Raw genomic sequence first — 24,199 nt, forward strand, 5'->3', positions numbered from 1 at the left:
CCGATTCAATTTTAAGCTCAATGATAACATACCGAATCATGCGTAAGTCTGTCAAGTGTGCAGCGTGCCGTCAAAGTCCTGACATTGCAATGGCTTGTAAGGACCCCAGTCAGTAGTGGCAGCTCCACTTGTAGGTGTGGTTCCCTGAATAGCACCAACTTTACCTTTCGGGTTTTAACGTCAAACCCATTGGCCAATCTTGGTAGCATACTACATGCACTTTGAACGGCCACACACAAAGATTAAATCGTCATCCTCGTAGCCAACAAACTTTAAACCGCTTCCTTTTCAAATGATATGAAAATCTCACAATTATCCAAGAGTCTTAAAAAGGGATACAAAAACCGTCCTTGTGGTGATTGACCTCTAATCCTTCGCTGGTGGTACGCGGATTATACGATATGCACTCTGAACGGCCACACACCAAGATTAAATCCTCATCCTCGTAGCCAACAAACTTTAACCCCATAATTTTTAAATGATTTGGAAATCTCACAATTATCCAAGAGTCTCAAAATGGAATACAAAAACAGTCCTTGTGGTGATTGAGCTCTAATCACAATATTCCTATTTGAGCCCTTTGCTATTGGTACGCGGATTATCCTGCCCATCAAAATAGTATGAACTCAATTCAGAAGGAATCCTAATGTGCAACACCATGCATTTGGCATTTGTGTTGTGTGGTCACTGGTTATAATTGAGACATACGCCTAGGTTTAAGTGGTAGTCTGCCATCAGACTCACTTAGACGTTTTCGTCTATTGTGATACCACAGGAACTGAAGAAGGAAGATGCCCTATAGTTCCTACCGTTGAACCCTCCAGATCGCTTTAAAAAGCCTAATAACTTGAAAATGTTTACATCCGCTAAATCAGACAGGTTCTCAAAGAAATGAGAACTTAAAATGGAACTCCTTCTGATTGCTAGTGCAGGACACATACATAAAAGGTCTGTCAGAATGTTTTCCGATTAGACAGTGACCTGGTTCCAGGGATTTAATGGCTGTCTGAGAAGATATTTATGCCAATCGCCGAAGTGACATTATATCTTAGCCATTCCATAATTGCAAGGATCTCCGCTTGATCACACTGGGTAACCTTTTCCATATGACTAGTTCTAGATCTTTAGAGAAAACCCCAAAGCCCGCCTGGTCGATTAGTTGGAACCATCCGTATGTAACTTCTGTTACCAGGGATATCGTAGTTGCAACCGGTTCTATCAGGAATAGTGGTACAGTAATCCACGCTACCTGTAATATTGGATAATGTATCAAGGATAAGACAGTGTACGTACCCGCCACATGACCATTGAGAAAGCTCCCTTAACCTCACGGCAGTGGTCGCTGCAATTTGGGTAGCCACAATGTCCAGAGGAATAAGATGTAGCATTGAATTCAGTGCATCAGATGGGGTCGTCTCCGTGCGGCTGTGATGCACAAACAAGCCACCATTTGGATCCGGTTCAGTATTGAGCAATAGGTGGATTATAGGTCTGATAACTGCAGTATGTACCCAATGCATGACAAGCGGTCTAAATGCCCAACTTTTACCAATGGCTCTCTTGCAGGAACTTCAAATCCAAAATGTTGGATTTGAGGTTCCATTTTCTGACCCGCAAAATACCCAGGTACTTTGCGCTTTCTGCAAACGCAACATTCTCTCCACCCAAGAAGACAGGTTCCACTGTAGGCAACTTGTATCTCCTGCTGAAAAGAACTACTTCTGTCTTGCACGGATTTATACCCAGACCACTTTCGGTAGCCCACTTTGCTGTTGCACGTAGAGCTTCCTGAAGTATATCTCATAGAATGCTGGGAAACTTTCCCCTGACCGCAATTGCCACGTCATCAGCATACGAACCACTTTCACGCCTGGCTATATTCTAAAGTAGTGAAGACAGTACACCTCCTTGAGATGTTCCTCTGCTGACCCATGTTTTTAGATCCACAGACCCCAAGCCTGCCGTAATGCATCTTTTAGAAAGTAAGTAATTAATAAACTTTCTTACGGTAGAGTTGATGCCAGAAACTCCAATTCCTTTATGAGTGACGTCGGTTTTCCATAATTGAAAGCACCTTCAATGTCAACAAATGCTACCATTGCATATTCCTTGATAACGAGAGAACCCTGTATGTAGCCAAATAGATCGTGAAGGGCTGTTTCAGTGGATTTGCCTTTACTAAATGCATACTGCTGTAGCGACAGGCGATCTCCAGGGATCTTTGCCCTACTATATGTTTCTATCAACCTCTCAAGAGTCTCCAACATAAAGAATGACCGATTATTAGCACGAAAATCTTTCGCCTTCGTGTGGTAGGCTTTTTCTGCTTTCGGAATGAAAATAGCCTTCGTGTCCCTCCATCCCACGGATATATATGACATTTGATATGTTTCTATGAACCTCTCAAGAGTCTCCAACATAAAGGATGACAGATTATTAGGACGAAAATCTTTCGCCTTCGTGTGGTAGGGTTATCCTGCTTTCGGAATGAAAATGGCCTTCGTGTCCCTCCATCCCACGGGTATATATGACATTCTCATACAAGCAGAGTATATCTCCCTAAGCCAGGGAACCAGTCTATCAGACACAGCTTGTAATTCAACCGGTGATACACCATCAGGGCCTGGCGACTTAAAGGAGTCGAAACTTCTTATCGCCCAAAGGATTTTCGGCTCAGACACAATTTCCCTTATGGCCTTCGACAAATGCATATCAGTGACAACCTCTTCTGGCACCACGTTGTCCGTTGAAGATTATCCAGGGAAATGTGTATCAACGAGTAGTTCTAGTCCATACTAGACAATGTCTAGTCCTCACTAGACATTGTCCATATATTCTCTGACTTATGAATATACCCCACCGTAATAAGTCTCGAGGACGGAATCTTCCTTAGCCTAGAAGCCTCAGATGTATCCTCCACGGAGCTGCAGAATTCTACCCACGATTTTTTTTGAGTCTTTCTAAGCTCGCCCTTATATTTTCTTAGCTCAGCCTTATAGATGTCCCAATCGTGTGGTGCTCTTGTGGCTTTTGCTCTGTTGAAGAGCTTTCTGCAGTTCTTCCTTAGACCAACCAGTTCTGAGGTCCACCATGGCGGTCGCTGTTTGTCCCTTGGCTTGGCACTAGGGCATGCTGACGCAAGCGAGTCATGCAGGACCTTCGTGATCCGATTGACCAATATATCTATATCCTCCGTAGTTTCCACTTCCTTTTCTAGTCTAGAAGAGATAGACCTGCAGAATTTGTGCCGAAATTTATCCCAATCCGCCTTTTTTCTGTTTAGCCGAGGGACCACTACTCCAATATTTTCTCCAAGGCATAAACTAATATAACGATGATCAGAGAAGCTGTGGTCATCCAACACTTTCCAGTCACATATTCTTCCACTTATATCTTCCGATACAAAGGTAATATCTAGTACCTCCTGCCTGTTCCTGGTAATAAAGGTCGGTATTTCCCCAAATCGCCAGAATGCAACTTATAATATGTCAAATAAGCAGCTCACCCCTTTCGTTGACATCCGAACTTCCCCATATCTGGTGATGTGCATTAGCATCACTTCCTACAATATGGCTTTTCTCCCTAGAGAAGCGGCTTCAACCAGCGACTTAATGAGACTTGTTTATTTCAAGGCTGGCTACTACTAAATCTTCAGTGCTTAGCGACGGAAGAAGAAAAGCGTTAAGACTACCCTTTTCAAGAATACAGGCTCTGTGTCTCCCATTCCCCGTACTCTGGAGAAGATTGAATCCCGGAATTATTACTCCACACCCCCATGGTTCCTGGATAAGAACCACGACAAATCCCCCAGCCGTCAGGAGGTCTTTAGTGCCGCCGAACCGGACTTACAATGGTGGAGATTTATCTGTAAAAACCGGACAATAGTCAGGATTCAGAACTTCCACCACTGTTGTGTTAGCCTCGTCTTCTGACTCCACCAGGAGTTCATCCTCGCAAGATTAGAACTTGTCATGATGAGTTTCCGTACGCATCCAGAGGCAGGTGAAAAAGCTGTGGAACCACTCTTCCTCAGGCGGGTTTTCTCAAGTCGGCTAAAGTATGCAGGATTTGTCTATGTTCTCCCATTGATCCCACATTTGAGCTTACGACTGATGCGTATATCGTTTACAAATTGACTGGTCGCCTACCCACTTATTCCTTGTCTCAATTGCTTGATGCCAACTTCCCCGAGATAACGATAAATTATTTGAAATGTTCACATATGAACCTCTAGTTAAGCGGCAACATTAACTCCCGCACACTGATGTTCATAAGACGAACACGTACACTGAGGCGGCAGCCCTTGCCGATGAAGATTCCATAGGGTCAATCCGGTACGTACAACCGGCTGCCATGGGATTGGCAGGGGTTCATAAGTATCCTAGTGGCAATCTTATTGCTCAAAGATCTGTTTTCGGATTGATCGTTACTGGCAAAGTCTTTTAAACAAAGCCATTGGATTCTGTGGTGCCATTTGATAACCACTTGGAGTTAAATGATCAACTAACTGGGTTTTGGACTGCTATGGAGAAAAAGTGCAACATAAGGACCATACAACTGGTTCAGAGAACATGTTGTCTAGGCATAGGCGGACCACGCACACTAGGGCACTGGAGACTATTCTAGATATCCGACCCATTGACATACAGGTTAAGTGCGGCCATGAGACTTAAGGCGATAGGAGAATGGATTGGGGATGGGAGCAGTTTATACCATCCCGGTATAAGCGAGGCGACGATAGGAAGGAAGGGAAGAGGTTTCCGAGCGGATACCTGAGATGAACCTTGAGGTCGAGTGCAAAGCACTGCTGCCATCGGCACAGTCTTGGATTAGTATTGCCATCTGGAAGATCATGTTACACGGATGGATCAAAGCTAGAGGACAGAGTGTGCCTGGGGGTTTACTGCCTGACTGTAATACGGTCCTGCAGGCGGAGATCCGGGCGATCACGGAATACGTGAAGTGGTGTGGTGCTAACGCGAGGACGTCGATTGTGAACATCTTTACCGACAGTAAAATTGCCATAAGGGCAATTACAACCAGGACGGTAAGGTCACGAACAGTCTTGCTGTGTAAGAAGGAGATTAACGCATTCTCTGAGAATGGGAAAATCCGCATCGTTTGGGTGCCGAGCCATAACGGACTAAGGGGAAATGAAACGGCAGACGATTTGGCGGTGAAGGCCAGAGGACTGCCGTCAATAAACTTGGTTAACCCGAAGCCTTTCGGGTCGACGCAGTCCGAGTTAATGGAGAGGGCGACGAATGTGCATGCAACATTGTGGAACAGCGATCGGTAGGATGGCGAAAATCCTATGGGGGGATCCAGATCGTGAGAAGACGAAGCTATTACTGAAAGGAAGCAAGAAGGAGGTCCGTATAGCTATTGGTATCATAACGGGATACAGGACTACGAGCTCACTTGTGTAAAATGGTGCGGCAAGTGAGAGCGTGTGTAGGGCATGCGGGAAAGATGAAGAGACGTTGGAGAATTTCCTTTGTTATTGCTCGGATTTCGCGTCCTACAGATACCGGTACTTAGGTGGAGACACAATATCAGACATGAACCAACTTAGGGCAGTGGTATTGAAAACAATTAAGGATTTTGTAAATAGCACGGAATTCCAAACTTAAAATTTTCTTTTTAGAGGTTACTTTATAGCTTGTAGAGCGCACAACAAGCCGATTACTGGCTTAGGTTTATGTCCATAGTGGCATGGGGCGGATGAATATCTGCACCCTCTTTTCAACATAACCTAACCTAATCGGTTTTGTGAGTTTGAAGATGTGCCAAGAATTTACACTATGTCGGAAGAGGATGATGTTTCTCAATTCATACGAAATGAGTCCCGGTTGATGAGAAACTCAGAATCGAAGGATCAATATGATAGAGTCCTTCGAGAATAATCTGACTTGAATCCAATGTCTCGAGTTCGTCGCGGTAGGCATAACTCCCGGATAAGGTATATTATTTGCCCCAAGATGTTTTAAAGCCGGATAGTGCTACCACCAAATTACGTGTGGTATTTAATGGTCCAGTCCCACTTCGAATGGCGTTAGCCTTAACGATATATTGTATATTGGAACCGTGCTTCAAGCAAACCTTATAGATTTAGTTCTCCGCTGGAGACTCTTTAGGTTTGTTTATAATGCCGACATTGAGAAGATGTGTAGGCAAATTCTTTTGAACCCCGATCGGATGATGAAAGTTATGACTTCGTATTGAACACGGTCACCTTCGTTGTGAACTGTTTCCCATATTGAGCTATATGGACCCTCTTTAAAATAGCTGAAGATTTTGAGGATCGATTTTTCCTGGCTGCGAATACCATTAGCAGCTCACCCCTTTCGTTGACATCCGAACTTCCCCATATCTGGTGATGTGCATTAGCATCACTTCCTACAATATGGCTTTTCTCCCTAGAGAAGCGGCTTCAACCAGCGACTTAATGAGACTTGTTTATTTCAAGGCTGGCTACTACTAAATCTTCAGTGCTTAGCGACGGAAGAAGAAAAGCGTTAAGACTACCCTTTTCAAGAATACAGGCTCTGTGTCTCCCATTCCCCGTACTCTGGAGAAGATTGAATCCCGGAATTATTACTCCACACCCCCATGGTTCCTGGATAAGAACCACGACAAATCCCCCAGCCGTCAGGAGGTCTTTAGTGCCGCCGAACCGGGCTTACAATGGTGGAGATTTATCTGTAAAAACCGGACAATAGTCAGGATTCAGAACTTCCACCACTGTTGTGTTAGCCTCGTCTTCTGACTCCACCAGGAGTTCATCCTCGCAAGATTAGAACTTGTCATGATGAGTTTCCGTACGCATCCAGAGGCAGGTGAAAAAGCTGTGGAACCACTCTTCCTCAGGCGGGTTTTCTCAAGTCGGCTAAAGTATGCAGGATTTGTCTATGTTCTCCCATTGATCCCGCATTTGAGCTTACGACTGATGCGTATATCGTTTACAAATTGACTGGTCGCCTACCCACTTATTCCTTGTCTCAATTGCTTGATGCCAACTTCCCCGAGATAACGATAAATTATTTGAAATGTTCACATATGAACCTCTAGTTAAGCGGCAACATTAACTCCCGCACACTGATGTTCATAAGTATCCTAGTGGCAATCTTATTGCTCAAAGATCTGTTTTCGGATTGATCGTTACTGGCAAAGTCTTTTAAACAAAGCCATTGGATTCTGTGGTGCCATTTGATAACCACTTGGAGTTAAATGATCAACTAACTGGGTTTTGGACTGCTATGGAGAAAAAGTGCAACATAAGGACCATACAACTGGTTCAGAGAACATGTTGTCTAGGCATAGGCGGACCACGCACACTAGGGCACTGGAGACTATTCTAGATATCCGACCCATTGACATACAGGTTAAGTGCGGCCATGAGACTTAAGGCGATAGGAGAATGGATTGGGGATGGGAGCAGTTCATACCATCCCGGTATAAGCGAGGCGACGATAGGAAGGAAGGGAAGAGGTTTCCGAGCGGATACCTGAGATGAACCTTGAGGTCGAGTGCAAAGCACTGCTGCCATCGGCACAGTCTTGGATTAGTATTGCCATCTGGAAGATCATGTTACACGGATGGATCAAAGCTAGAGGACAGAGTGTGCCTGGGGGTTTACTGCCTGACTGTAATACGGTCCTGCAGGCGGAGATCCGGGCGATCACGGAATACGTGAAGTGGTGTGGTGCTAACGCGAGGACGTCGATTGTGAACATCTTTACCGACAGTAAAATTGCCATAAGGGCAATTACAACCAGGACGGTAAGGTCACGAACAGTCTTGCTGTGTAAGAAGGAGATTAACGCATTCTCTGAGAATGGGAAAATCCGCATCGTTTGGGTGCCGAGCCATAACGGACTAAGGGGAAATGAAACGGCAGACGATTTGGCGGTGAAGGCCAGAGGACTGCCGTCAATAAACTTGGTTAACCCGAAGCCTTTCGGGCCGACGCAGTCCGAGTTAATGGAGAGGGCGACGAATGTGCATGCAACATTGTGGAACAGCGATCGGTAGGATGGCGAAAATCCTATGGGGGGATCCAGATCGTGAGAAGACGAAGCTATTACTGAAAGGAAGCAAGAAGGAGGTCCGTATAGCTATTGGTATCATAACGGGATACAGGACTACGAGCTCACTTGTGTAAAATGGTGCGGCAAGTGAGAGCGTGTGTAGGGCATGCGGGAAAGATGAAGAGACGTTGGAGAATTTCCTTTGTTATTGCTCGGATTTCGCGTCCTACAGATACCGGTACTTAGGTGGAGACACAATATCAGACATGAACCAACTTAGGGCAGTGGTATTGAAAACAATTAAGGATTTTGTAAATAGCACGGAATTCCAAACTTAAAATTTTCTTTTTAGAGGTTACTTTATAGCTTGTAGAGCGCACAACAAGCCGATTACTGGCTTAGGTTTATGTCCATAGTGGCATGGGGCGGATGAATATCTGCACCCTCTTTTCAACATAACCTAACCTAATCGGTTTTGTGAGTTTGAAGATGTGCCAAGAATTTACACTATGTCGGAAGAGGATGATGTTTCTCAATTCATACGAAATGAGTCCCGGTTGATGAGAAACTCAGAATCGAAGGATCAATATGATAGAGTCCTTCGAGAATAATCTGACTTGAATTCAATGTCTCGAGTTCGTCGCGGTAGGCATAACTCCCGGATAAGGTATATTATTTGCCCCAAGATGTTTTAAAGCCGGATAGTGCTACCACCAAATTACGTGTGGTATTTAATGGTCCAGTCCCACTTCGAATGGCGTTAGCCTTAACGATATATTGTATATTGGAACCGTGCTTCAAGCAAACCTTATAGATTTAGTTCTCCGCTGGAGACTCTTTAGGTTTGTTTATAATGCCGACATTGAGGAGATGTGTAGGCAAATTCTTTTGAACCCCGATCGGATGATGAAAGTTATGACTTCGCATTGAACACGGTCACCTTCGTTGTGAACTGTTTCCCATATTGAGCTATATGGACCCTCTTTAAAATAGCTGAAGATTTTGAGGATCGATTTTTCCTGGCTGCGAATACCATTAGATCGCTGATGTATTACGCGATATATTGGCATGTGCTCAAAACTTGGATGTTGCCATAAAGAGCCACTGTGAAATTATTGAAATTCTAGGCTCTACAGGGTTTAATCTACGTAAGTGGATGGCCAACATCCAAGGCCTATTACAAGATTTGCACCAGGAATATTTACTGAATGACGAATTTCTCATTATTATAGTAAGATCGAAAGGATTTCGATTCCCCGATGTGTTGGTTTCAAGCCAGACCAAAAGATACAACTGCTTGCCTTTTGTGATAGTGCAAATCAAGGTTGAATCCTTGTCCCGTTTAGAGCTCGGGAGTGCATCTCTACTGACTTAAATGGTTGAGACTCTTCGTTCAGAATTGAGTCTCCCACAAACTGATACATTCTATCGGACCGATTCTACGATAGTTTTGTCGTGGCTTAATAAGCCTCCGTGCCACTGGTCTACTTTCATCGCTTATCGAATAGCTAACATCCCAACTAGAGTTGGTACAGATAATTGGCATCACGTATTGTCGCATGACAACTCGGCTGATATGGCTTCACGAGGTATGTTGGCGCGCGATCTGATATCCAATGACTTTTGGTGGAAAGGTCCGGAATGGCTTAATAGTCCCCGTTCAGAATGCCCAAAATCTATATTTAAAAGTATGACGAATCTCGAGACGAAGAAAGTCGTGTTAATCTGAGTCAAATAGCTCCTACTTAGGACATTTTGACCAGATTTTCTGATTTATCTAGATTCTTAAGAGTGTTACACACGAAATGTAAAGGTACACAGACGTTTTCATCATATTGCTTAGAGAGAGGTAACGAACGTAGCCTTTTCACGTAATATGCGGCAGTAGAGAACTACTCGCAAATTTACAAAATTGTACATGGAGTATTCTAATTAATGTTAAGATTAATGGGACTACAAATGTGGGTCCCTAGGTTCAAGAATTTCGTTAAAACCGTCATCCATAATTGCCGTGTTGTTTTGTGTCGCAAGAAAACTGTAGACCAAAATTGTCGCACTTCCCCTTGCGAGAACCACATTGTCTCACCCGTTTACATGCACCGGAGTCGATTTCGCAGGCCCCTTTGAAATAAAATCCTACATTGGTAGGAGCTATCGTATTACTAAGAATACGTGCTTGTGTTTGTCTGCTTTTGAACTAAAGGCTGGTAATACGTTGTTTTTTACGGATAAATATCCGAAAATCGTTCTTTCGGTGGTTTGACAAGGTTACCACATTTGAATTTTTTGGGTTTCTTTGGCCAAAATGTTGCCATTTACATATAAAAAAAGTATGGCATCAAACAATTTATCAACTGTTCACGAACATGTGTACACACAAATGTGAGTGTGTGGGTCGTACTGAAATTCATGTATGTTTATGCAATTTCAACCAAAACCTAACCCTTGGTAATTAATACATAATGAAACATAAAACAGTTTAAAAAGAGACAAATGCAGAAATTATTTGTAAAAATAATTAGATTTTGTAATATTTTCACTGTTATAAGTTAAATAAGTACAACTTCCCAAAGCCTTTGTCAGCATCTTCCACTTTTATCCAAATATTGTTGTTGTAATTGCAAGACCAAAAGCGCAACACATTTTTTCACAAACCTTATTATTTCGTACAGATTGATTGATTTGCATGTTATGAAAGAAATATTTATTTTTCTTTCGAGTATATTTACTTATGTAAGTTAAAAAATACTTTCTTATTTACATATGCATCCACAAATACTTTATTTTTTTCCAACCAGAGTAAATACATGTGAGCAACATCACTAACACTAACAAACATCCAGTTACAATAAGAAGTTTGACGATCGCGTTTATTTTGGGTTATTACTCGTTTTTTCTGTCGCAGAGGTTGTCCCTCTAGGATATTTTCCGATAACAAAACCTATTTTGTAGGAGCTTCCAATGTTCTTGGTAAGGACCACGCCAAATTTCTATTGCCAATTAAGAAATACTTATTTCGCAACATGTCTTCCAGTTATTTGAATGAAAATTTATTCTCCCTGGCGCTCCCCACATGGGTGTCAGGCAGGAGTTAAGAGTTTTAAGACTCATCTAAAGTAGGTGACTCACGCCCAGAGATTTACTTTGGAGGAGTTCACGACTATGTTAGCCAGGATCGAAGCTTGCTTAAATTCTAGGTCCCTGAGTCCAATGATCTTGCCCCTTTAACCCCAGTACATTTCCTTATAGGCTCTGCCCTGCTCCACCGGAACTCACATATTTTGCCATATGGCAAAAACTGAGAGTCCTTCATCACTCGTTCCCCAGGCGTTGAAATATCCCCAAAGAGATACTGCTGTAAATGACATGGTCGCTATCAGAAACGATAATCTGCCTCCGCATGAGTGAAAATTAGGCAGAATTGAGAAAGCCTATTCAGGCCACGATAATAATGTACTAGTTGTTGACATAAAGACAGCAAATGGTATCTTATCTATGCCATTTTTCTGGCCCCTATTAAGTTGCTCGGTGATGCTCGCCTAAATTTAACAACCGACAATCAACCCCAAAATGTTCGATGGTCCTAGAAGGGTTCTCTAATGATCCCTGCAGTGGATTCTAACCCATCAACGACTTAAATGTATTTGTGTGACTGTGCGTGTCCTTTAAATCCTACTTGGATTGTTGTCTTCCGGCCCCATCACAACTGCATATACATTGCATTCCTGCATTGGGAGTGGAATGTTCGTGTAGGCACCCCTTTAGTTTTAAGTTAAGGAATTGTTAAATACAACCCTGTGGATCAAGGGGGATTTAAAATTTATGTTCTTATAAGGTGAGGTCATGCGAACAGTTGAGTACAATATTTTTATTTTTGTTGTGATTTTATAGTAAATCTAAATGTCAAAGGCTTAATAACACAGCTGTGATTTGTTCTAAAATCTTTAAAAGATGTTCCATTTGATCCGATATTCTACATTAAAGCAACGAAATAGTGTTATAATAATGAAAATACAAACATAAAACACATTTGAAGAATACGAGTTGTAAAGCGAAGTTCATTTCTAAAACCACTTTGAGAATTAAATTTAAAGCCTAGTACTGACTTCATTCACGGCGAAAATGCCTATTAAATTATTGTGAAATCCGACGGACTCTCATCTTTGTCAGAACACAAACAAAAGTCAAACAACAAAGACAACAGTATTGAAGCAGAGTTGATTCGGCCCATTTCGTTAGCATTTAATTACATTTGCAATTAAAATTGTGCGAAATTTATTCTGATGTACGACATATCGCCAATATTTTCTTCATAGAACTCAGTACCACTTGTACGGAATGTGTTCCATTATCTTTATCACCATTTTTTTAATAGTGCGTTTTGACAGTTGTTCGTGTGAAAAGTCGAAGTCAGTACTAGGCTTAAGGCATTTGCCATTCAATGTAGTTTAGTTGGGGGTAGGATGCTATGACACTACCTCTAAATTGTACCATACAGTATATATTCATTCGCAATTAGTGGCAGTTACCCAACAACAAAATATTGAGTGCACTATGTATCAAAATCAGTGATTAATGCAACTCTGATTTTGTGTATGTTACAGTCCGCGTCATTTTTCGTTGTTTGTGTGTGTTTTGGTCCTTAACTATAATACACACAACCAAAACTCGTTGACAGATAGTGCACTTCGCGAGAAAAAAATTGTACCCAACTGTTTACGGTATACTACCTGTTAATTATGTCATGGTACCATGTAACGAAGTAAGAAAAAAGAAAACGTTAAAAACATTTACAATAACTGAACAAAACTACAACAAAAACTCTACGAAACAAACACCAATACCCGAAGGTAATGTTTACCCCCGCAGTTGTTTAATATAGAAAAAACATAATTTTTTTGCGTTTTTAGTTACCCATATCATTTTCTAATTATTTTAATTTAATTGCCCACGTTAAGGCCAAAAACAGAAGCTCAACGCTTATTCTGTTTTGATCTGTTTTACAGACTTTTGCACAAAAAGTCGACTAATCGATTAGTCGAAAGTCGACTTTGGGATCATTATGCTGAAGCTTCTTCATTCATTCTGATAATATGACCTAGCCGAGGAAGCGTTGTATTTTGTATGTGCTGAAGCAGTGTAATAGTGCAATGAAACAGCAAAAAGCTCTGAATCTATACATACATTGTCGACTTGGTCATCGGAATGTGCAGTCCATAAACACAAGTGTAAAGAAAGAACTTATTGAAGGCGTCAAAATAAAGAAATGTTCTTGTGCTGCTGATTGTGAAGTGTGTTTGAAAAGGAAATTGACTTTATTGCCTTTTCCAAAGTTATCGGAAACTAAATCAAAAGCTATTTTGGAGTTAGTCCATTGCAACTTATGCGGCCCCATGCAAAATACAACACCTTCCGGAAATTGTTATTTTTTGTCTTTGATTAACGGTTGCAGCCGTTATAGCACAATTTATTTCCTTCCATCGAACGATTTGACTTTTGAGAACATAAAGGCTTTTGCCACGGAATGCGAGAAAAACGTTCTGGCCGAGAGAAAAAATCGTAGTCTGATGGAAATGGCCAGATGTATGCTGGTCTTGACATTAAGTTTTGTGCTGAAGCCGTGAGTAATGCCAATTATATACAAAATCGTTTATTGTCTGCTGCTGTTGATGTTACCCCATTTGAGAAGTGATTTGGTAAGCCTCTGAATTTGAATCATATCCTCACGTTTGGTTGTGTTGCGTGTGCACATGTAAAGGCTCTATTATACGGCATGTAGATGTCTTATGAGATGTCAAATTTAGCACATGTAGAGTTGTACATGTCGTGTGATATAAATGAAACTAACATATGAAAACCACTGTTCAAAAAAGCACATGTAATTTTTTTCGATAGAGCTTTGTTCCTTCTGACAAAAACATGCAAAAATAAACTATCTCTATTGTCAGTCGAATGAAAGCAATCCCAAATTAAATTGGTTTCACAAATTAATGATTTGAGCTTTATCAGAACCATAACAATTATTACGCATAAAAAATCAAATTTTGCTAAAATTTTTAGGTTAGGTTATGTCATGCGAAAATAACATACAGGTGTGATAGCAAAAATGATGAATTGAATGTAAATTGACAGTTTTGGCAAACATTTTCAATTACATGTCTATGTGACCTGTCATAAACACCTACATGCCGTGCAATAGCACCTTAAACAAACAGAAACCTTAGAGAAGCTGGACGATGCTGCCATGACATAATTACCAGGTAGTGTACCGTAAACAGCTGAGTACAATACAAGACTGCCCTGCACGAGGTTGTGCACAAAATAAAAGAATCCTTCGATGCCAAGACGTACACATTGGCGGTTTGCATTGACATCGAGGGGCCGTTTAACAATGTGAGGACTTATGGCATATGACTGGGCTAGACCCAGGGGTCTTAGTGTTAAGCCAGAGAAGACTGAAATATGCCTGTTCACGAGGAAGACGTAAGCGGGCTAATTTGACGCATTACGTCTTACGGACTACGAGAATAGTCCACTGGCTCTACAGGGGCGTGATTAGGCCAATACTTACTGACGCCTCTGTAGTAGGTGGACTGCTATGGAGAAAAAGTGCAACGTAAGGACTATACAACAGGTTCATAGAACATGTTGTCTTGGCATACGCGGAGCGATGAGGACCAAGTCCACTAGGGCACTGGGGACTATTCTAGATATCCGACCCATTAACATACAGTTTAAGTGTGAGGCAGCCACTGCGGCTATGAGACTTATAGCGATGGATGCAGCTCATACCATCGCGGTATAATCGGGTCGATGATAGGAAACCTGGAAGAAATGGACGAGGTTTCTTATCGTATACATGAGACGACACATGAGGTGCGAGGCACTGTTGCCAGCGGCACAGTCTTGGATTGACGGAACTCTGGTATTGCCATCCGGAAGTTAATACTACTCGGATGGATGAAACCTAGAGGACAGAGTGAGCCTCGGGGTCTACATTGAGATCTGTTTTTCGGCGGGGATTAAGATCTGTTTTTCGTCTGACGGGACAGACAAAAATTACACTATACAAGACTCTGATACTACACGCTCCCAAGCAGATGAGGTAGTACTTGGAGTGTTTGAGAGAAAAATCCTTCGTAAAATATTTGAACCAGATTGCGTTGATGGAAAAGAAAGCGTCGTATGAACCACGCCAGAGTCTTAGATTGACGACGACAGCATAGTTAAACGCATCAAAATACAACTTTTTCGTTGGCTATGATCTCTTTAATAGAAGATCATACTAAATGCACATATGAATAGATATGGCACACAACTCACAAGACAACACCTGCTACTCGCCCATGCCGACGACATCAATATCATGGGTCGGTCACCGGATGTAGGAACTGCACCCTTTTGAAAAATCGAACGATAATCAGTGAAAATGGGTCTGACAGTAAATGGAGACAAGACAAATTCCTAAAACGCCTTGTAGTTACAACCGAGCAGAAAAAGAAAATGGAAAAAGATGGGAACCACAACTTTGAAATAGCAACTTTATCTAACTCGGCGTCGCCGTTACCGAACGAATGACACCAGTTTTGAAATAAAGCGAAGAAAAATAGTGGCAAACATATGCTACCTTGGATTAAGCAAGCAGTGTAGAAACAAGGCCACCCCACGATAGACGAATATTACACTATATAAGACACTCATACCATTTGTGAAAACAGACTAGGCAGTGGTTGAGAGAAAGATTCTTCGTAAAATATGTGGACCAGTTTGCGTTAATGGAGAATATTGGCGTCGTAAGGACTACGAGCTGTATATATGATAACCATAGTTATACGTTTCAAAAAACAACGGTTGCGTTAGCTAGGTCGTGTTGTCAAAGAAAGAAAAGAAATAGGCGATCACCGTGGTACACACAAACTGGGACAACCAAGAGCCTGATGGAAAGGACTAAGTGTTGGGAGACACCTCGTAACTTGGGGTCAGATAATTTAGAAGGACGCAGAAAATAGAGGTGCTTGGAAGGTTATTCGGCTTTGGGACAAAAGTTCTGTCATAGCCAATATAAGTCCGTTTAATGGCCTGTTTGGCCTGCAAGATATATTCACTTACAGGTAGTGGCGGTTACCCAACAACAAAATATTGTGTGCACTATCTGTCAAAATCAGTGATTAATGCAACTCTGATGTTGAGTATGTTACTAGTTTTTCGTTGTTTGTGTGTGTAATGGTTCTTAACTAGAATGCACATACACAACCAATACTTGTTGACAGATAGTGCAAAAATTGTACGCAGCTGCTTACGGTACATAGACAAAAAACAGTGTTATAATGAAGAAAATACAAATATAAAACATATTTGAAGAATACAAGTTATAAAACAAAGTTTATTTCTAAAACCACTTAAACACTTCAATTTATCGCTTTTGCCACTCAAGGAAGTTTCGTTGGGGTTGATATTTGTTGCTGTGCTAATAAATCTACCTCTTAATTGTACCATATCGTAACTGCATGCATATCCTAACATTTGTCAAAAATGCGAAGCACATGTCAAAACCAGTCGCTTGATAATTTGCTATCGGACGAGAATTTTTTAGCAAAAATGGGATGCAAAAAACAAGTGATATTATACAATTATACATATTTTAGCATTTAAGCACCTTAGAAGCCCACCACGGATTCTATGATAAAATTAAGCGGCTTTTATTACTATTTGCAGATACCTCTGTTTAGCGTACTTCTGCAAATTTGGGCACAAATAAGTGCTCCTAGGAACTCCAAAAGTAAAAATTCTACCTTTGTGCCTCGAGGTATGTTAGGCTCCACCTCACCCGCCAAAAAAGGGATCTTCAATGGATGATTCCATGACATAAATACCAGGTAGTGTACCGTAAACAGCTGAGTACAATTTTTTCTTGCGAAGTGCACTATCTGTCGACGAGTTTTGGTTGTGTTTGTATTATAGTTAAGAACCATCACACACAAACAACGAAAAAATTTTTCTCGCGGAGTACATCATCTGTCAACGAGTTTTCATAATGTTCGGTTTTGTGTTTGCATTGTAGAGACCCAGCGGGAAACTTGAAAAGGACCGACATTTAGAAACCGTTCATAACTTAACCTCAGAAAAACAAGCCAAACTCTAAAAGCCATCCTATATTTTGGCTCATATAATGCCTGTGATAAAATCTTTTTCACTTTACAAATTAACTTCATTCAAAATAAGAGAATAAAACATTCTATAATAGCATTTCATAGTTATGAGATCCTCATGTCTTTGCACATGTAAACAAGGAAAATACGAACAAAAAGGAAAACCGATATCAAACATATATTAGGCTTTTGACGAAGTCATTGCTCGGTGTGCGATATACAAATGGCCTTCTGTAACCCCTTCTTTAGGCTTTGAGAAAGAAAGGCCCTATATTTTTGGACAGTAGGGAAGGTCTCTGGCATATCTTGTATCTGCAAAATAAGGCATTTTAGAAGCAGCTTTTACTCCTGAACATTCCCGCTGGGGAAGAGCCATAACACACACAAACAACGAAAAATTGCGCGAACTAGTAAGATACTCAAAATCAGATTTGCACCAAACACTAATTTTGACAGATAGTGTCCTCGGTTTTTTGTTGTTCGCCAATTGCTTCTTCCTGTAAATGAATTTATCTGGGTGATTTTTTTATTAGATAATAGATTTTGAAGCTAAAAAAAATTGCTGAATATATTGGGTTGACCAAAAAGAAATTGTCGGTAATATAGTAGTAATATAGTCGGCGTTGACAAATTTTTTCAACGACTTGTGCCTCTGTAATTGCATTCTTTCTTCTGTCAGTTATCAGCTGTTACTTTTAGCTTGCTTTAGAAAAAAAGTGCGCGAAATTTTGTTTACATTTGTTTGTTTGGCTTCAATTTTAATATGGGTACCACATGTATTGAAAGAAATTCATTTAACAAACCTAAACAACGCTTGTGATATGCACCTTAAACGCAATGAATTCGATCCGTTAATAAAACGAATCATAACTGGAGATGAAAAATGGATTTACAACAACGTTAGTCGAAAACGATCATGGTCCAAGCATGGTAAACCAGCTCAAACCACTTCAAAGGCTGATATCCACCAAAAGAAGGTTATGCTGTCTGTTTGGTGGGATTGGAAGGGTGTGGTATATTTTGAGCTGCTTCCAAGGAACCAAACGATTAATTCGGATGATTACTGTCAACAATTGGACAAATTGAATACAGCCATCAAGGAGAAGCGACCAGAATTGGTCAATCGTAAAGGTGTCATATTCAACCAGGACAACGCTAGACCACACACATCTTTGGTCACTCGCCAAAGACTAAGTGAGCTTGGCTGGGAACTTTTGATGCATCCACCATATAGCCCTGACCTTGCACCATCAGACTACCATTTATTTCGATCTTTGCAGAACTCCTTAAATGGTAAAACTTTCGGCAATGATGAGGCTATAAAATCGCACTTGGTTCAATTTTTTGCAGATAAAGGCCAGAAGTTCTATGAGCGTGGAATACTAAATTTGCCAGGAAGATGGCAAAAGGTTATCGAACAAAATGGCAATTATATATTTGATTGAAGTTCATTCTAAGTTCCAATTAAAAATGCATTTACTTTCTTTTAAAAAGTCCGCAATTACTTTTTAGAGACGAAATGTTCGAGTGGTGGAAAACAACTTGTACCGGCGGCGCATTTTGCTGATGTTACTGGCGCTATAGTTCCTGCGTTTTTTCAACTTTTTGCCACTCTATTCAACAGGTATTGCTGGGTTCTGGTGAAAACTTCCTATAATTGCTGAAATTCCGCTAATTTCATTTTATTTTTATTGTTTTCTCGTCGCCACTTTTTGTTGTGTTCAAAATAATTTCTTGCTTGAAGATGCCTAATTGTAAAGCTGGGTATGCACCTCTAGCAAAATTTACGGTTGCAGCCATGACATAATTACCAAATAGTGTACCGTAAACAGCTGAGAAACATTTTTTCTCGCAAAGTGCACTATCTGCCAACGAGTTTTGTTTGTGTGTGTGTTTTATAATTAAGAATCATAACACACAAACAACGAAAAATGGTGCGAACTAGTTACATACACAAAATCAGAGTTGCACTAATCACTGATTTTGACAGATAGTGCACTCAATATTTTGTTGTTGGGCAACTGCTACAACTTGTAAATAAATATATCTTGGTTGCAGCCAAGACATTAATGTCGCCACTGAAAAATAGTAGTGTACGTGCATGCTTATACACAAATGTGAGCGTGTGGACCGTACTCAAATTCATATATGTTGTTGCAATTTCAACCAAAACCCACCCTTCGAAATTAATAAATAATGAAATACAAAACTATTTAAAAAGAAACGCATTTAGATTTTATTTGTAAAAATAATAAGATTTTGTAGTATTTTCGTATGTATAAGTTAAATAAGCACAACTTTCCAACAAAAGCCTTTGCCAGCATTTTCCACTTGTATTATGTTGTTGTAATAGCAGGACCAAAAGCACCAACACTTTCTTTCACAATCGTTATCACTTCTTAAAGATTTATTGCAACAGCGTGTTGAAGAAAGAAACATATATTTTTTATTTATTCAGAAGTATATTTATTTATATTTTTATACAATTAGTTTCTTATTTATGCACACACAATTAATATATTTTTTTATTACTTTACTTTAATTGGCTATGACAGAATATTTCTTCCACTAGCCGAACGTAGAATAGCGTTCCAAGCGCCTCGATTTTGCGCTCATTCTAAATGGCCTTGTTTCTAAACTGCTTACTTAGTCCAAAGTAGCATCTGTTTGCCAGTATTATTCTTCGCTTTATCTCAAAACTGGTGTCATTCGTTTCGGTTACGGCGGTGCCGAGGTAGATAAAGTTACTGACTATCTCAAAGTTGTGGTTCCCAACTTTCTCCATGTTCTTTATCTGCTCGGTTGTACAAGGCTTTTTGGGAGTGGAGACCATCCATTTCGTCTTATCTCCATTTACTGCCAGACCCATTTTCACTGACTCTCTTTCGATTCTTTCAAAGGCTGCAGTTACTACTTCCGGTGACCGACCTATGATATCGATATCGTCGGCATAGGCAAGTAGCATGTGCTCTCTTGTGATTAGTGTGCCATATCTATTCACTTCTGCATCTCGTATAATCTTCTCCAGGAGGATATTAAAAAGATCACTCGAGAGGCTGTCTCCTTGTCTGAAACCTCGTTTGGTATTAAATGGTTCGGAGAGATTCTTTCCTATTCTTATTTAGGAACGCGTATCAGCAAGTGTCATCCTGCAGAGTCTTATTAATTTTGCAGGAATACCAAACTCAGACATGGCTTGAAAGCCTTTGAACGTAAAGGAGTATCGAAGGCGGCTTTGTAGTCAACAAAGAGGTGGTAGGTGTTGATTTGTCCTTCTCGGGTCTTTTCCAGGATTTGGCGCAGTGTGAATATCTGGTCTAGGGTGGATTTACCAGGTCTAAAGCCGTATTGATAGGGGCCAATTATCTTATTGACTTTAGGTTTTAATTTTTCACACAGTACGCTCGAGAGTATCTTGTATGCGATGGGGAGGAGACTTATTCCTCTGTAGTTGGCACATTCCGTCTTATCACCTTTCTTGTGTACGGGACATAGTATGCTGAGGTTCCAGTCATCGGGTATGCGTTCTTCTAGCCAGATTGCGCAGATAAGCTGATGCATACGCCTTATCAGCGTGTCGCCTCCGGTCTTAAATACTTCAGCGGGTAACCCGTCGGCTCCTGCTGCCTTGTTGTTCTTTAGTCGGGTTACTGCTACTTAGACCTCATTCTGACTACGAGGTAAACATTCTATACCATCATCAGGGGTTGGTTCTGCGGTATCCTCTTCGCTGCCAACATCGGACACTAGCATTTGGGTAAAATGTTCTCCATATCCTCAGCATGTTGTCTGTGTCAGTTACCAGATTTCCTTCTTTGTCTCTGCAGGAGGATGTGCCTGCACCAAAGCCATCGGTTTGGTGTTTAATTCTTTGGTAGTATTTCCGGACTTCATTCTGACTCCTGTACATCTCAATTCGCTTGCACTCACGTCTTTCCATTTCCTTTTTCTTTCTGCGGAATAAACGTTTCTCCTCTCTCCTTTTCTCCCGATACCTCTCCTTCATCTGGCGCGTTGCTACTGATTGCAGGGTTGCTCTATATGCCGCATTCTTGGCTTCAGTAGCATCTCGACACTCTTGGTCGTACCATGGGTTTTTTGGAGGAAGCTTTCGGTACCCAAGTACGGATTTCGCGGCATTTTCCATGGAGTGGGCAATAGTTTGCCACTGCGCCATTATATCATCGGAACAAGGAGTGCTTTCATCAAGCAGTTGGGTCAGTCGAGTGGAGTATGCTGCTGCCATTTGTTGTGTCTGCACCTTTTCAATGTCCAGCTTCCGTGCAGTGTCAGATCGTACTTTCCTCGCTATGTTCAAACGGGTGCGACCCTTTGCTGCAACAACGTAATGATCCGAATCTATATTCGCTCCACGGATCGATCGTACATCTAACACGTTGGATGAATGCCTTCCATCTATCACAACGTGATCAATTTGGTTTCTCGTGTTTTGATCGGGTGACAGCCATGTGGCTTTGTGGATATTTTTATGTTGAAATCTGGTGCTACTAACTACCATGTTTTTTGCCGCGGCGAAATCTATCAGCCTCAACCCATTACTGGACGTTATCTTGTGGAGGCTAAACTTTCCGACTGTTGGACCAAAAATGTCTTCCTTCCCTATTTTCGCATTAAAATCTCCCAGAACGATTTTAATATCATGGGCGGGGCAGCGGTCATATTCTCGCTCGTAGAAAATATCCTTGGTCTGCTCGTCTTTGTCTTCCGTCGGGGCATGGGCACAAATAAGACTGATGTTGAAGAATTTGGCTTTTATGCGGATTGTGGCTAGCCTCTCATCCACCGGAGTAAAGCTGGAGACTAGGTGTTTCAGTCTTCGACTAACCACAAATCCGCAGCCAAATTCATGCCTCGTTTTATGGCAGCTATAGTATAGTTCGTCACCGTTTGGTGTTGTAGTGACGCCATTCCCAGTCCATCGCACTTCCTGTAAGGCGGGTATGTCTGCCTTGTACTTCTCTAATACATCCGCCAGCGCGTATACTGCACCTTCTCTATAAAGAGTGCGGACATTCCAGGTGCAGATCCGCAAATTATGGTCCTTTTTTCGTTTCTCATAGTAGTTCTATGTTTTCCGGGGGCGGGTTACTGGCCCAGCGCCCCAACCGCATGGGTTTGTGGGATTGCATGTATCCCTCGTTGTGGCGAGCCGCTTGCTCCAAGATCCGACGCTCGCCGCCAGCCGCCCCTAACCTGGGAACAGACGCTGATGATGGCCATTGGTTATTGAAAGGCGCCAATAACTCGCCTTGTCATCTCGAGTATCATTGGCACTCAGTATTTAGTTAAAAGCCAGTGCCACCTGACTCCTCTCGAAAATCGCTGACTGCCCGCGGCCGCATTTGCAGCTACTCCGCATAAAAACGGAGCTTTCCACCATCCGCAACCTGTGGACGCGCCCGGTAGCTTTCAGCTAAGCTTCCCGTGATAACGATGGGCACCACACAAGTCGGAGCTCAAAGTTCCAGCCTGTGTGGTGCTCATAGTCATCCCGTATCGGCCGGGATGTTTTTATATACCCCGAGTAAAAACATGTGAGCAAGATCACCAACACTAGCAAACACTTAGTTACAATTAGAAGTTTGGCGATCGCGTTTATTATACGTAAGAAAAAGAATTGTTGCGCAGCGACAGTGGTTGTGCTCTTTTTGGGAGTCGTGATATATAAATTTACCCTAGATGAAAAAAGCTATGGTGAAATTAACTCTTTTCATTAATATTTTCCGTACATTTTTTTAAAATGAGTTCCACAGCGAAAACCGAATATAGTACCAACATTTACTTATGAAAAAAATTATCTTAAAAGTATTCTGTTTTCATTGAGATTTTTGTAGTTTCAAAAAAGTAACCGTGAAAAATATGTGTTTTCAAATGTGTATAAGTAAAAACCTATAAGTTCGGCCGGGACGAATCTTATATACCCTCCTCCATGGATCGCATTTGCCGAACTTTGCTATTGGGTCTATATCAATGCTTTGCTATTGGGGCTATATCAAGTTATGGTCCGAATCAAACCATAATTAAATTAAATGTCGGAGGCCGAAGCAGAAGTTTGTGAAAAATGTCAACCAATTCGGACAAGAATTGCGCCCTTTGGGGGAGTTGTATCGGTTTATTGGGGAGTTGTATCAGGCTAAAGACCGATTCAGACCATGGCTACATGGCTAGATCGAGTTAAAATGTCATGACGATCAAAAATATAAATACTTTCTGGGGTCTTAGACGAATATTTCCAGGAGTTACAAACAGAATAACAAAATAGTATTACCCCATCCTATGATGAAGGGTATAAAAACGAATATAGTACCAGCCTTTAATCCATCATTTTTGTACACTAATAAGAAGTATTTGTGCAAAATTAAAGGTTGGCGTGCTTTCGGCAGACAGACGGACGGACATGGCTAGATCGACTTCGATCGATCGAGGAGTTACAAGCAGAATAACGAAATTAGTATACCCCCATCTTATGGTGAATGGTATAAAAACGAATATAGCACCAGCCTTTAATCCATCATTTTTGTACGACGTATATACATACATAGTTCATCGTAAGAATTCAATAAAATGAGTTGTTTTTGGCTCTTGAAGAAGACATAAAAATTAATGGCGACGAGGATCAAAATAGTGAAATTATTACATAGTGCAAAGTACAGTTTATTTCTCAAAATTCAATGAAGATCAAATAAAAACTATAAAACGGAAAAAATCGAAATATGGAAGACCAAATGAAAAAACTGTTAGAACCTATAACGGCGATGAGTGCGCGCAAGGCAAGTGCAGCTTCAACAACAAATGTCAGCGTGGTTTCAAGTTTTGAATATTTTGATCGAAAAGTGGAAACATTTAAAAATTATTAAAAACGACTTGGAATCCATTTTTATTTGAAGAAAGTGTCTTAAGATGTTAGAAAGAAATCACAGCTGTGTTATGAAGCCTTTGACATTTAGATTTACTACAAAATCAAAACAAAAATAAAAAAATTGTATTCAGCCGTTCGCA

The 24,199-nt window shown here is 41.1% G+C and overlaps 1 long non-coding RNA gene across 3 annotated transcripts in view; it reads left to right on the forward strand.

Annotated features, from left to right (window-relative positions):
* The window catches only part of LOC106082587 (uncharacterized), a 36,016-nt gene that overhangs the window by 2,086 nt on the left and 9,731 nt on the right, over positions 1-24,199 (forward strand). The gene's annotated exons all lie outside the window — the stretch shown is intronic.

The sequence above is a fragment of the Stomoxys calcitrans genome, chromosome 5 (assembly GCF_963082655.1).
Source record: "Stomoxys calcitrans chromosome 5, idStoCalc2.1, whole genome shotgun sequence".
Classification (NCBI taxonomy): domain Eukaryota; kingdom Metazoa; phylum Arthropoda; class Insecta; order Diptera; family Muscidae; genus Stomoxys; species Stomoxys calcitrans.